We start from the raw sequence: 16,115 nt of genomic DNA, 5'->3' as shown, positions 1-16,115 counted from the left end.
GTGCTGAGAGGGACAGGGGCTGAAGGCGATTGGGTGAGGGAGGCCAAGACCCAGGAGGACACATAAGGGCCCTGGTCACCAATCTCAGTAGCTGTGAGGTTTAGCAGAGGAGTGAGGAAGGGAAGGAGGAGGTGAAAAGGAAAGTCTTGAGGAACTTCCAGAATTTGAGTCGATCCGGCTCAAGATGAAGAGGAAGCCTGCTGATGAGAGATCTGCCACCAGCTCGTTGTTTAGCGAAGCGTTTAACACACAGAGTAGGTGCCAGTAGAATTTAAAGATCTTGTAGGGGAGTATTTAGTGAGAGCAAGTTGCAGATATCGTGGTGCCCGGCCCCAGACAGTCTTGTGAATGATGATCAGTGCCTTTTTGTGTTCAAAAAGCAACTACGTTGATTTTCAAATAGACCTTGGCCTGGTTTACAAAAGTGTTTTTGAATGGAAAATCCCCATTGGAAAACGTTTTGTAAATCTAACCCATTGCATATTAAAGTACAGAAGACATGCCTTTCTTTGTATCTGAAGATGTCTTGGCCCTGAGAAACTCGGCGACATGTGAGTACCTGAATGCTTTTGATTGCCAATCCATAGTTTTGCTATAATTTTCAAGAGGTCCAATTGTGCACACTAATTGTGGCTTAAACAATGTAATAGCGCCTTTCTGTATAAAAGGCCTGGCTTAATTCTGGTACAATCCTATTGTAAAGTGCCCCACTGCTCTTGAGCCAGGTTCACGCTATAAGCAATAAACTACAATCAAATAAATGAGAGTCCTATTACAACGTTCTTTCCAGGCAGTGCTATGAAATGTATTTAAGGAGCAAAAGTGTCTCGTAAATGATCGACATTTTGCTCCAAAGACATCTGCATTTAATATTAAGCTTGTTTGTCTCCTGCAACAAGAATGCCCACATTGACCAAATGCTTTGCGCTGTGATCCACCCGTTCATGTTCATTGCTTTATATAACCAATGTTCTCCATATCATCAGCGATTATCCTTGTGAGAAGAGACTATTAAAAAATACTTTTAAAGATTTCTGGAGTAAAAACATAATTGTGTGATATGCATGCTTTTGTAGGTTCTCAGTGGCACTCCAAACCCTTTGCAACAATCTCCCAACTAACATTCGCCTTGCCCTGTGCTTGCTCCAGTGCAGAAACGACCTAGCTAATCAATCAAGTCTGATGTTCTAGTTAATTTGGCATATGCCCCCTACACCCCCCCCCCCCCGTTCATGCTCTGTCTGTCCTTCCAGCTTCTTAAGCCTCCAGTGCCTAGTGATTTCTGGTGTGCCCTTTACAAGTAGATACAATAATATAACAATTGACCAGAGCTGATCTCTGATGATGCTTACATAACCACCTCCAAGATGAAGTCATGGTGCCCTGTTTATTCTTACTGTTCATGGCCACCAGAGGTGGGCAGCCTTCTGGCATCTGGTCAATGTTTACAACATCAAATAAGTGTAAGCAACCGACTTTTTTAGGTGGGTTAACACATAACAAATGTACCCATGTGTAATGTAGCAAGCACTGACCTTGTCTTCGGAATAGTACGTTGCTGAAGGTTGCGTTGACAGCCCAGAGGACCCTCAAGACCCGATTGGCACAGAAGTCCTGAGAGCCTCCAGGGATGCCAGCAAAGGGAAACATCCTTGTGGGGTAGAAAAAAAATCATTGAAGTGTGATGGTCCTGGAGGAGCTGAAGATTCAATGTCTGCTGGAGAATAGGGCTTCAAAGGAAGAATGAGGCAGAGAATTCAGCAATCATCGGAGCCGGAGCAAATGGAAGCAGACAGAGGATGGCTGCAGAACTATGGTGGGAGAACCATGGTGAAGGGATGAGAGACAGCAAAAAGAGAAAAGGGGGGAAAACTGGAGATTGCCAAAGAAGGGAAAAGGGGAGAAAGTAGAAGCAGAATGCTACCGGAGCGACACATGCTCCAACCAAGTATCGAGAGCAAGAGAGGGAGAGAGAGACAGAGAAACTGAGAGCGAACGAAGTGACACGGCTCCGGATTCAAGGAAAGGAGGGAAGACACATGAGTGATAAATCGGGCTCCTGGTTTGCCTCTGTCATTAACAGGTGATTTGAACATTCAAAAATACCATGTGAACAGGGCCAGAGCCACCTGGATTGACGCACTGCCTTCAAACATGTGTCACAATTCTCAATAATTGTAGGTTATATTCAAATGTAACTTTTTATCAAAGCAGGGTGCTCAATATTTTTAAAATACAGACAGTAAAAGAAACCATCAATACATTACAGATTCAAGTGTGTTCTGGTGAAATTACAAACAAAAACCCTGAAAACAACTCGAAGGGTCACACTGGAATACAGTATTGAACAAGATAGTACAAAATGCTTGAGTGCGGTAACAATTGGAACGAGTGTGGAAGGAGCACTGGGACTCAGTCATAAGGTCAACACAACTGTGTTTCAGCCTATAAGTGCTGGGTTGTCAGCTGTTCTTGGGTCGACCTTCATCAGGACGGGAGAAAGTGTTTGGGACAGCATCCTGCAGGTTCTGTCAATAAAATGAGACAGAAGGCTTAAGAGGAGTGTGTATGGGCGAAAAGTGAGTGACAGTGATGAGTCTATACAGTGGTCCAGGATTTACCAATACAGTTCTCCTAGTCTGCCACCACTGTGTCACTCACTTTTCACAGTAAGGAATAACAGACTTATTTATTTAAATAGTAATTGAGTGACTTTTGAAATAAAACAACAACATTCTCAGTTGAGATGCCCATACACACTCCTCTTACACCTTTAAACCATCTTACACCCTCCTGTCTGAAAGAGCGGACTTTATCGCATGCAGAAACCATGCCGCAGATGAAGAAGCAAAAAGAGTTGCATACTCACCTGATATTATGAGCTTTGATACTCCTGATGTGAAAGAAAGAATGGTGGTGATGATGATTGTGAATGAAAGCTTTAATCATTTATCGAAAAACACAATTAATGGAAGTTCAAGGTGGAGCCCCACAGCATGAGAAAGACCTGTGGACACGGAGGGGGGTGTTTTTTATCCCCTTCATAGGCACTGTGGTGACAGGAAAGCACTGGTAAACCGGCGATGCCTGTAGCCTTGTTAAGGGTGGCATTGGAACAGCTACACTACCCTGCGCATGTCACTAGAGAAAGCCTTTCAGCAACCATTGCAGAGGGTTGGTTTGTAGCGAACCTGTTAGAGCACATTGCTTTTTATGTAGTATATTGCATTGTATGTCAAAAATGTACTGCTGGGTACACATTGTGAACAGTTAGAGGAGTTATCCCTTGACCAAATGGTCCTTTTCAGCATTTACATATTGATTATGTTGATATGCTGCAGGTCTATAATGGATATAGGTATATGATAGTGGTGGTGTGCCCCTTCTCTAGGTGGATCGAGGCCGGTCCATGCACACATCCAGACGCCACTTGCACTGCAACTTTTTTAGTCTGTGAAGCATTTCCTAGATGGGGAATATGTGAGGTATTGAGGTCAACTAATGGCCCACATTTTGTGAATGAAGTTTTTTCGCAAATAAGTTCATTATTGAGCATTAAGCATACGTTTTCTTCTGCTAATCACCTGCAAACAAACTGAGAATGCGAGAGAATCAATGGTCTGCTCAAGGAAAGGATAGCAAACTAAAGTTAACATTGAAAAAAGGGTGGCTGCATTGCCTGCCTCTTGCATTATATGTTTTGAGGAATCAACCAGGCTTTGACCATCACCTCATACCCCATGAACTAGTAAATGGGAGACAAATGAGAATGCCTCTCCCTCCTCCATCGAGGACTAGAAGTGATGCCCAGACAATGGCAGAATTGTTACGAGATGAGCTATGTGCCTTCTTAACATGTATGACCACAAGTATCTCTGTCATTTCAGAACAAGTCAAGCGGACGGGACGGGGTGTCGGCCTCAGAACACAGATGAAGACCATACAGCAACCATACCTGAATAACTACCTTTACCCAGACTATTCCCAGGTAACCAAGTTTTAGTTAGGAATTTCACGCGAAAGTGGCACAAGCACAGATTTAACTGCCCTTTCGTAGTGGAGAACATTACCCCATAAGCGGTAAGGGGACTAGGGAGACGTGCATGAATACATCTAGGGGACGGAAAAGTGTACGATGGAGAGAGCACCTCTTCCCCCCCACCCCATTCGGAAGCAAGCCACGGAGAAGAAGCTCAGCACGTGCAGACTAGATCGATGACAATTAAGAAGGATGCAGAGACTGTCAAGTAGACAGAGGGAAAGTGTCCACATTGGACCGTGGTTCTTCCGAGACGTTCTTTGTAGCTGCTAAGCAAGGAGTGAGAAAGCTATTGTTCTGGAGCCACAGGAGTTTGCCTAATGTGGACTATGAGGCATTGAGATCCTGAAGAAGAAAAACGCCAAATCTTGAATTCCTTTTCAACAACTCGAAGAGGGAGCAGTTTCACGACTCCTTTCTCATCAAGTTTCTCTTTGGAGGCACCCATGATGGTATCTACTGGCACCATTCATCGGATAATTTTTACTGTTTTCATCATCATTCTTCGTGCATATTCTGCGCTTTTTGGGAGAACTAGTGACGTTCACCTGTTTCTGCAAGATCCTAAAAATTGTCCTATTGTGAGAAGACTGCTCACAGCTATTATAGAGCATGACCAGACTGTAACATGGTGAGGATAATAATAGAGATGGGAGGCATCTTTAGAAATAGGAGATGGTATTGCAACGACGCACTACTGCAGGATCGAATATTTAAGAGGAGTTGGCACATAAGATAGAAGAGTTTTTTAACGCAATGATAATGGAGAAGTCAGTGGATCCACAATATGGGAAGTGATGAAAGCAACATACATAGGCCTTTTTAATCAAAGAGGCAGCAAGGAAAAAAAGGGAGTGGAGATCTAGGGAGGTGCAACTGAAAACGGAACTGAAGAAGCTAGAAGAGGAAGTCCACTGTAGTAAAGATCAGGGAAGTGATATATTGCTGAATATAAGAGAAAGGGAGATGGAGATGAGAGCCCTTAAACACGGGAGATAATGTGGAAATTAAGGTATGTAAGGCAGAAATTCTACAAAAATGGTGACAAAACAGACTTGCTTTTAGCAAGAAGATGGAGAACCCACAGACATAAAAGACGGGTAAATAGAGTTCGGGATAAAGATGGGAAATTATTCAACTTGCCAAAGGATGTAGGTGAATGCTTCAGCCGCTACTACCAAGAGCTATACACTGAGCAGGTTACAGTGTCGTGGAAAACAATGAGGGAATGTATAAAGGCCACAGAGCTCACTAGTCTACATAAAGATGAGACTGCTGTGTTAATGCCTGGATAGAATTAGAAGAAACACAGATGGCAGCAATTTCACTGTCTCCATCTTTAAAAAAATATGGGACTAATGAACATATTGAACAATATCATAGAGAGAGAGGGAATTCCTCTATCCTTTATTGGGGTCATCATCGGGGTCATCCACAAGGAAGGAAATCATTATGACAGCTGTGCATCTTATCAGCCTATTTCGTTGCTAAACACGGATGTGTAGGATTTTCCAGAGTGATGGCATTGAGAATGGAAAAGGTGTTGCCAAAATTGATAGACTCAGATCGGGTTTGATTTATGTGTGAGAGGCAATCAGCGGTCACTGTCCACAAAAGACACGAAACTTGATGGAATCCTTAAATAGAGGGGAAAGGGAGACCCAGTCCTTCGATCGTTAGATGCTGAAAAAGCTTTTGACCAGGTACGCTCTGAGTTTATGAAGACAGTATTCACTGGTGTGGGATTTGAGGGAAGCATGATAGACACACTTTACCCGAGACCAAAGGCCCAGGTAATGATAATGGGTGGAAATCAGGCCCCTTCCAGCTCGTAAGGGGGACGCTGCAAGGTTAACCATTATCCCCCTTGCTGTTTGTTCCTGTGCTAGATAGGTATATTTGACAAAATCCATATTTGACAAAATCCAAACATACAAGGATATATTGTTTGTGGGCATGAATACAAACTGGGGCTATTTGCGGACACATTCTTCTGCACATAACTAAGCCACTCCAGTCAATTCCTGAGACAGTGGTAGTCTTGCAGGAATACGGGAACTATCTAGATTCAAATGTAATGTTACAAAATAGGTATTTTTCCCTTAGGGGAGAAGTGAAAAGGGTGTTTGTGATGATCTACAAGTATTACCATTCTCAATAGAAAAAAAGTATTAAGTACCTGGGAATCCAGCTGACCAAGTGTCTAGATGGGCTATAAGGGGCACACTTATCCCACTATCGAAAAAGCTCAATGAGGATATGACAATATGTTCCAAATGGGACTATTTTGCATTGGCAGACTAAATACCCTAAAAATGAATGTACTGCACAGGCTCTATTTCTATTTCAAATGTTGCCAATACTCCTCCATGGATCGGTGCTCAGAGATTGGAGCAATACAGGTCTCAGGAGGATAGCTCAAGGGCAAAGCACTCATCTTGCCAATAGGATGACAGGGAGCAACACAGATTCGATCCCCGGGTCTGCCCTTGGATACCTCTGGGTATTAAGCATGTCATAAATAACCAATTACAGTTACAAAGACCAAATTCCTAAGGGGATGGTATAAGGCAAGGGTGACATATAAGATCCTTCAAAATAAACTGGGTGGAGTAGGACTACCCATCATAGATAAATATTACAAAGCTTCTCAGTTGAGAGTGCTAGTGGCCAGGCGCTAATCCAAGTGACAGTGGGTGAGTGGATTTGGGTTTAAAGAGATAAACTCCCCAAGAGGGTCAGGGAACACAGGATCCTAAACACAATCCGGTCAATATGGAAGGAAGGAACAGACACAATGGGACTCTCAACGTGGCCATCTACCCTTAGTTATTTGTGGGCCTCTCCAATCAGAGATAATATAGTGGAACCATTGAGGTTTCAAACATGATTAAGGGGGAACGGAAGAGAGTAGGCCATCTATGGAGAAACAATGTATTTTATAGCCACAGCTTGAGGAAGAAATGGGATTGGGAAACTATCAGTACTCCAGTACCTGCATATAAAGGGGGAGTTTAACTGTACCCAAAGAAAAACAGTGTTTCCAAAGGGACCTAATGCCATGTGAGAAAGCACTGGATTCTCATGTAGGAGTGAGATAGGAGTGAAATAGGCCTACGCTGAAATAGAAGAATAAAAAAGAAATAGGGCATTTTTTGTAACTTCTTCTTATATTGCTTGACCGATTGAGAAGAAGATCCACACAGAGTTGTTTAGAGGGAGTGTGAGGTACGAGATTACATTAAGTAATTGTAGCTAAGCGTGGCATCATTTCTTCACAGACCAAAATGTGCTGCTTGTGAATTTGCAAATAACATGTCCTAGTATTCTTTTGAAAATGAAATGTCTGATCTGGGTGTGTCATCTTTTCGAGACCAATGCACATGCTCGTTGCTTATGTAGAAAAGTCTACACATGTTTTGAAAGCAGGTGGAGATTATATTCAATAGTTTTGTGGCCTGTCAACATTCTTGATTCTTGCTTAGAAAAGTCTTGCAGTTCTTTGGAGCAGGATATTGATTATATTTGGTGTCTGTAAAAGTGCACCATCTTTGAGTGTTCAGTTCAAATTCTTTCGAGGCAGGAGGAAATTATGTTCAGTAACTATCACTTAGAATGCTATGTTTTTGGACATTCTTGATACAAAGTTGCAAACATAAAGACACACTTTTTTGTCACCTAAAGTTTTAGAAATATATTTTGTGAATACAAATACGGAGACAACTTTTTAGACAAGAGATTGCATTCAGTTGCTATAACTGTGTGTCATCCTATTGTGCCAATCCACATACTTTACATGTGTAGAAAGTCTTCACATTCATTGCAGGTAGGAGAAGATTATATTATAGCCTTCTTGAGTAACAAAGTGTCGGAGGAACCTAAAAGTGCAAGGCAAGGTAGAGGCATTTTCGGTAGAGGACATTTTACATCAGATACTGCAGCCGCAGTTGCATCGGGCAGACCAGAACAGTGCTGCACAACAAATAGTTGTACTTGCTCGGGCATTGCGATGTTGGATGAGGAGGACGCAGTTCAATCCACTGTTTCTGGAATAGAAGGGGGAGTGGTGCAGATTGCCTCTTTCAATGAGCCAGGTGACACAGCACACAGTGTAGAAGAGATTGATGATCCAGAAAACACAGCAGTGTAGAGACGCATCATAAACCAGGAGGAACAGCATGCAGTGTAGAGGAGAGGAGCCTCCTGAACCACAACAAAAAATGCTCAAGCATCATGAGTCAGGAGAAACCACACACACTGTAGGAGAGCACAGGATATAGGGAAATCCTTTTTGGTATCATTCATCTCCACTTGGACTGATAGATGATGATGAGCTAGCTAACGTTTATGACCCTTCGAGTAGGGTAGCAACAGAATAGGATTTTGGAAAGCCCTTTTACTGAGTTAGGAAGCAACAGAGTGCTGTATATGTCATTGAGAGTAACATATGAGGTAAAGAGGGGGTTACAAAATATGGCATGGAATACTTTGGCAATGGGGATGTGATGCAGCAATGCAAGGAGCCTAGGTGGCACCTATGTATTGATTGAAGAGTAAGGTCTCAAGTTCCTTCCTGAACTGCAAAAGCAATGGTGCTTTCCAGATTACCCCCGGGATGAGATGTGCTTGTAGGCTGGGGACATAATAGGAGAATGCAGGTTTCCTGTGTTTTCCTTGTGTGCCAGTTTGTTCTCATGATTAGTGACAGCCTGGCTCCTGGATGAACATGAGCTACCTGTGATAGAGTTTTGCAGTCTGATAAGAAGAAGTGGAAGCAGTGGCTGCCTTATAGGCAATGCTAGCATTCTTACAGAGTATTCCAGCTGGGATGGAAAGGCGATGCAGCTACCTTAGCATGGGGGAAATGTGGCTGAATTTCTTCTTTCCCATTTGGAGTCATGTCACGGTCTGTTAGGCAGCCCTAGGTGGAGCCATGTGCATCACAAGTAAGTGAGTGAGGAGGACCTTTCCCTCATCAATGGGCAGAGATTAACAAGGTGTGGACAGTGGTTCTGATGTTCTTGGGTGGTAGGAAAGTGTTGCCCTCATTATGAGGTTGTAAATCTACCAAAATACTGCCAAATGGTATTACCGTTACTGCCACTTTGTCCGGCAGATTTACTACCAAATTTCAAATGGTGTTAGGCATAGTTAATCCCAGTCCTCATTTTTGGGAGTCCATAGTACTCCATAGGGATTTTGGCAGAATTACTGCTGGTGGTAGTTCTGCCAATGTTGCTGCTTTTTGGGAGTAAAGGTTGGAGGATTTAGCTCCAGCATGATGCTGAAGGTAAATCCTCCACTCCAAGCCCAAACTTGGAATATGGCGGACCAGTAAAAGTGGTGATAATTCTGTTACTGCCACATTTTTACTGCTTCCCCATACTCGTAATGATCTACTGGAAGCTGGTGCTTGGGAGTTTTGGCCTTTTTGTTTACATGTTGACAAAAGGAGAACCGTGGCATTTTGCAGTCAGGCCAGATGAGGTGTAAAGCCATCAAAGTGTGTGTGGTTTTGTCACTGTTGATTGGTACCCTGCATAAATTGGTGACAGAGTAGGACATTCCACGTTGGATTGAGCTTCTGGTATGTCCTTTTCTTCCAGGCTTGGATGGTGGATAAATAATTTTGGAGCCGTGAGATATCCTGGGCAACACTGACCTTTAGGTATAGTTGGATATCATTGGTTTGTTGGTATACTGAGATGTCAGTCATTGAGAAGTGATTCCATTGGCCCTGTGTGCAGGTTTAAAATCTCTATGGAACATGTTCAGTCTTATGGGACCCGGCAGGTAACTGGACAGTGGTCTAACCTGAAGTTCCACATTTAGATGGCTTGGTGCCTGTCGGAGAAGTAAGATGTGAACCAGTTGATTACACTGCCTGTGAACCCAGTGATGTCATTTGGAGGTCACTAGGAGTCGCAGCTGTGACCCCTGTGGTCCCCTTTGCTACCCCTGAGGTCTTCCTTTCTATCCCTACATTTTGTTATTTTTAAACAGAAGCTCCTGGGCTGTGGCCAGCACCAAGTGGCTCTTTGTTTCTGGAGTGGGTGGCTTTCTTGTTCATGCCTCTTAAAAAAACAGGGTCTTCCACAAGGGTAACACTTTAAGCAGTGACCCTAAATAAGAAACAATTGGAATAACACATAATTTGTCTTAATGGAATTCTATACAATGATTGCTAGACTCATTAAAGGTTTATTTCAGGCACACTTCAGGGGGCGAGTCACTGATTTAGCCTGTTCTTAAACACCTCAAATGCACAATGTAGACAAAAACTTCCAAAAAGCATTTAGAGTAGAACAACCATCAATTTCGAACTGGTGTCCTTGGTCACTTGACAAAATCCCTGTGCCTAAAAGCATGTGTATAATGTAGAAATGTTTCTTAACAGCTCTTGATTTCATTGCGCCACAATTAATGCTTTGTTGTAATGTGTCTATCTTTCCTATCTCCATGGCATGGCTGTTCAGGATGTTTGCTTGCATGTATGAGGTAACGGGTGCCCAGCGTACGGGATGCCGTGTGAGTGCGCTGCTTTCCCTGCGGTACTCTTAATTCTTTAATACAGTTATGAACCCTCCCAATGGTATGTATTATGCCATCCTCTGAAGCCTGAAAAGTAGATGCACGGAGGCTTGACATGTAGCCATATTTGCATCAGACCTGCAGATGGCCTGCTATTAAATTTAATTTACCAGTTTAATGGTATCCACAACAGAGTGTAGTTTTATTTCTGACTTTGAGAACATTCAGACATGTAATTGTTCATTTTACGTAAGAAGTTAAGATATCTATAGCTGGTAAGATCGTTTAATCGGTTGAGAACTCGCAGCTGCAATGTGTGTATGTGAATAGCAGGTTGCAAGTTCGATTTCCAGCAAGGCCAACTTAGCCTTTCATCTTCTTAGGTCGATAAATGAGTACCAACACAGGTTGGGTGATATTGTTTGTATATTTGTTCGATCTAAAGCGCTTAAGTGTAAATGCTATATAATACCACATCATTATCAATTGGCGTTAGATGTCTGCTTGCATGTACAGTAATTTAGTAATATGGGCCCATACACACTGATATTAACGATACATATGGTGATCCATTTTAATATGAAATGCACATCACATTACAGTGATATTGTAACCATCTTTTTAGTAGTTTACTTAGGAACAGTGCTATGTGATGCTACTTCCTGTTTTGTCAAGGGATGAAAGATCGTGTTCCATCGCTTCCCATGATGTCACTTCAGGGTGGGGTCAAGGGATATCACTTATGATGTCATCAGAAGCCAAGGGTCATGTGATGTCACTTCCACTACCCTTGGCATTTTGGTGAAATTGCATCCCTGCATGGACCCCATTCATTGCATGGGTAGGATGGTGAGGTCATGGTGATTCAGTTTCAAAATTGTCAGAGAGGTTGAGGAGGACTTGGAGGCACAAATTACCTTTGTCCATGATTTGAAGAGCATCACCTAGAGCGTGTTGTTTAATCTAATCATGGAGTTATTGACAACTGCCTTCTCAATGATGTTTCCAATGTATGAAAGGCTAATGATTGCTCAGTAGTTTGAGATATCATCCTAGTCCATGTTTTTTTAAGAGAGTTTAGATTAGTCTTTTAGGGTGCTCTGGAAGATGTCTTGTGTGCGTGCGACATTTACGTTTCTAGTATGGGGTTGAGGATGGCTCCTTAAATCAGCACTAGGTTGGCAGCTCGCAGGGTGTTGTCTTTGTGTTATTTGTATAAGTGATGCAACAATGTGTGGGGGTGATAAAGGCAGTCCAAGTTTGTCTTATCTGCTGTGGGATCGAAAGCGGACTTGACCAATTTTGCAGCATTGATCTGTTCTCGTAACAGATCAACCATATAGCCTCATCGTCAGTCTTCACAACGATGCTCATCAATTCTAGTAAACCAGTCCTGTCTTCCAAGAATTGGCTTGCAGTGGCACAAGCCCTCATCAGGTCCAAACTAGATTACTGTAATGCATTACTGTGTGGCACCTTAGAAAAAATCTTGAAGAAACTACAAATAATACAGAACAATGCCCTCTGGGCTGCACTGGACAAAGGCAGCATTACCATATCTTGGATGCCAGAGGTTCTGTCCACGGGCTGCCGGTCAAATTTAGAATTAAATTCAAGATCCTTTCGATCGACCACCTCCTGTTGAATGACGCCCCTTCTTGCCTCTCACAAAAACTCAAGATGCATACTCCAGCAATAGCCCCAACATCTGCGTACTGGCACTGCCTCATCGCACACAGATTCAACCACAAAAGGGGGGTAGATCTAGCTTTCCAGTCCGTGCTGCCACCCTCTGGAACAATCCCCCCTCTCCACTTGCAGAATGAACATCCTACGAACTGTTTGGGAAGCAATTCAAACCCATCTCTTTTTTTTTTTTAAACCTTTATTTTTTTTTTATTTTTTTTTTTTTTACCAGAAACAGCTACACACCCACATTAGGATTTAACTGTGTGCCGTACTCCCTCCCTTCCCCCCCGCCCACCACCGCGAAGTAGTTCGGTGTTCCCCAGGAGTGTATTGTCCAGCTCTAGAACGCTCTTCAGGAGCTGTGTTGCAAGGTCGTGTAGTCTGCAGTATCGTGCTGCTTGTTCAAGGCATGCTCGATGGCGAAGGCGGGGTCTCTCCAGCTTCATTCATTTGGAATAGTATCACAGGGACCCAGGTGGACGGGCGTGCAGGGGCAGTCATTTAATGAAATCCGGCTCAATGTCTTGGCAATAGAGGATGTCAGTACGCCAGTTGGAAAAAGTGGGCAGGGGGCCCCGGCCCCAGGACATGGCAATTCTCCTGTGGGCTAATGTTAGTAGTAATCCAGCTATCATTGGTGCCGATAATAGTCTTATCATTCCCAAAAGGGCTGCTGTCGGGATGGGGTGTATCTCCTCCCCTACAATTGCTGCTGTCGTCTCTAGGACTTGGTTCCAGAAGGGGGCCAGTTTGGGGGAGTCCCATACTAAGTGGACGAAATCGGCTTTGGGTGATCCACATCTTTCACATTTTGAGGAGGATTCAGGTCGGTGTTTGTTTGTTTTGCTGGAGTGTAGTACGTTTGATGGACAAAGTTAAAGTGGATCAACTTAAAGCGTGTGTTGAGTGCTATTTTTTGCGTTTGCCTTAGGATGTAGGTCCAGTCTTCTTCAGGGATGGTTATTTGCAGGGCTTTTTACCATCTGGCTTTTATGCGGGTGTTGTTGGGGGATGTGTCGTGGTGATAGATCTGTAAATTTGCGATACCAGTCTGCCTTCACCTTGCTCTTGGATAACACTATGGAGAAGTTGCCAGGTCGGAGGTTGTTGTGGAAAGTTGGGTAGGAGAGGCTGTAGGGTATATCGAGTCCTGAAGTACATAAATGTGTCAAGGGCGGTATTGCCACCCCTTAGTTTTGCTTTTTGTGGGGTCATGAAACCGTCTTCGGTGAAGAGTTCCCCAAGGGTGTGTATGTGTAGCTTATCGACCCATTGGTGGAAGACCTTTTCCGATGTCAGCGGCACCCCTGGTATAAACTTGACGGGCAGTAGAGGAGATTATCGTGTTTGCACCCCATATTTCTGGGCGATTCTCTTCCAAATCTTGTAGGTCGATAACATCACGTTCATGGAAGAGTGGTGGACTGGGATCTGATTTATGATGACCGCAGTCAACAAATGAGGTGTTGCTAGGGCTTGTTCAATTTGTACGTGTGGTCTAATTGCTAGCGTGGAGTACCAGAAGCTGAGGAATTGCGCCTGCGCTGCCCAGAAGTATCTCTCCAGATCCAGAAGGGCCAGCCCGCCGTGTGGTACCGGGAGAGTGAGTATCGAATGTGCCACTCTGGCTGGCTTGCCCGATCATAGGAGCTCAAGAACCATGGTCTTCAGTCTGTTCAAAAAGGATTGTGGTAGTAGTATAGGGATGTTGGTAAATAGGTACAGGAGTTTTGGAAGGATCACCATCTTGACTAAGGAGAATCTTCCCCACAGTGTTAATGGCAGGGTTTTCCAATGTGACACTTTTTCTTGCAGGGTTTTTGCGACTTCCTCGTAGTTGTCTCGGAAAACATTGTGGTAGCTTAGAGACATCTGTATTCCTAGGTAACGGACTTGGGATGTTTTCCATGTGAATTGGAAGTCATCGGCAAATCGCTTGGTCGACGAGGTCAGCAGCAATATGATGGATTTGGTCTGATTTATCTTCAACCCGGAGGCTGCTCCAAATTTAATTGCCTCGCTCATGACTGGGTTCAGGTTTTCTGTGGGGTCTCAGATGAACAAGGCCACGTCGTCTGCATATAAGGAGATTATTAGCTTTTGAGGTCCTATGCAGAGCCCCCTGAGTTGATGCTGTTCGCGCAGGTTAGAGGCTAGAGGTTCCATCACGAGGGCAAATATCAGTGCTGATAGTGGGCAGCCCTGTCTGGTGCCACGTTGTAGTTCTATGGGGGCTGACTTTGCTGCCCCTACGATGATGCTGGCTTGTGGCTTAATATACAGTAAGAATACCAATTTGATGTACCGGGCCCCCAACCCCATCCTTGTGAGCACCGCAAACATGAAGGGCCATTCCACAGAGTCGAATGCTTTCTCAGCATCGAGAAGCACCGCTATTGCTTGCAGGGAGGGATCTAGTGCCTCAATGACACCGAAAAGTCTTCTAATTCCAAAGGTTGTGTTGCGGCTGGGTATGAAAACTGCCTGGTCGCAAGTACCAAGGCGGGCATCAGAGGCATCAGTCTGTTAGTAAGCACTTTGGCCAGGATTTTATTGTCGAGATTAAGGAGGAAAATGGGGCGGTAAGATGCACATTCCTCTGGGGGTTTACCAGGTTTATGCAGGAGTACTATGTTGGCGTTGCAGGTTGAGAGGGGGAGGACAGCGTTTTCTAGTGCCTCTTTATATACTGCTCTCAGGAGTTAGGCCAAGGTGTTGGCGAACGATTTATAGAATTCGCCCGTTAGACCATCAGGGCCGGGGGCTTTAGAGTTCGGCAAGGACTTGATGGCTTCGGTGATCTCCTCTGGCGAAATGAGTTAATTGAGTGGCTCTCACAGCTGGCTTTCGACCCAATATAATTCCGAGTTTTCGGGGTACTCCAGTGGAAGGTTTGAGTTTACATTGTGTTTGGTGCTATAAAGTTCCTGGTAAGAGTCTGAATTGTTCCGCAATTCCCTTGTCGGTGTGGGTGAACTCGCAGTGTTTGGTGCGTATCTTATCTATCGGTGACAATTTATTTTCAGACCTTAGCAGTTTTGCCAGGAGAGCCCCAGGATTTTGCCCTTCTCCATATTGCCGGGTTTGTGTTAGGCAGAAACTTGTGCAGTTCCCTTTGGGAACACTGCAAAAGATTTAGGACTACAGGTGTTAACAGTAAACCCACTTGGTAGCAGTCTGTACCACCCAGATTTACCTGGTAGCTGTGGCTGAGCAGTCAGACTTCCCTCAAGAAGAGTTAGGCAGTATGCAAAGTATACACAATAGGCACTCAGACACAATAATACAAGCAAACACTGACCAGAGCTTGGTATCAAAGTATATAATTATTTATTTAAAAACACACTGTTTGAAACACTCCAGCACTCCTATTGTAAAACACTCTAAACACAGTTACTATTATAATATATACAACCCTTATTCCTTATCAGATAAGTCTTAGTTAACACCACTTATGTCCATACAGAGGTGAGCGCTTAACTATAGATGGCACTCCAATAAGTTTATGAAGAAGGGAGGGAAAAAGACAGAATATGGAAAGGTACACCACTCTAAGATTTAGGAACACTATTAGCAAGGCAGAAGAGCAAAAGTCACTTGTGAGCCAAAGTCCATAGGCTGGGCCCACTCTTAGAGAGAGCACAGCACAAATGCGCCCAAGATCACACAGTTACACTAGGCTTAGAAAGCCTTGCAGAGAGTTCAAAAAGAGTTTAGAGAGGCTCAGAAAAGTTTAGGCAGGGTGTCCCAGGCTAACCCAGGTTCGAAAGCCGGGGGCTAAATCTACCCCGTACAGTCGGTGGCAAGGGAAGCCAGGCGGGACAACGGTACCCTAAGTGGGAAGGATCCTCCAGCG

The sequence above is a fragment of the Ambystoma mexicanum genome, chromosome 1p (assembly GCF_040938575.1).
Source record: "Ambystoma mexicanum isolate Mex_15411 chromosome 1p, UKY_AmexF1_1, whole genome shotgun sequence".
Lineage (NCBI taxonomy): Eukaryota > Metazoa > Chordata > Amphibia > Caudata > Ambystomatidae > Ambystoma > Ambystoma mexicanum.
The sequence above is the reverse complement of the archived record's forward strand: the minus strand, read 5'-3'. Positions refer to the sequence as shown.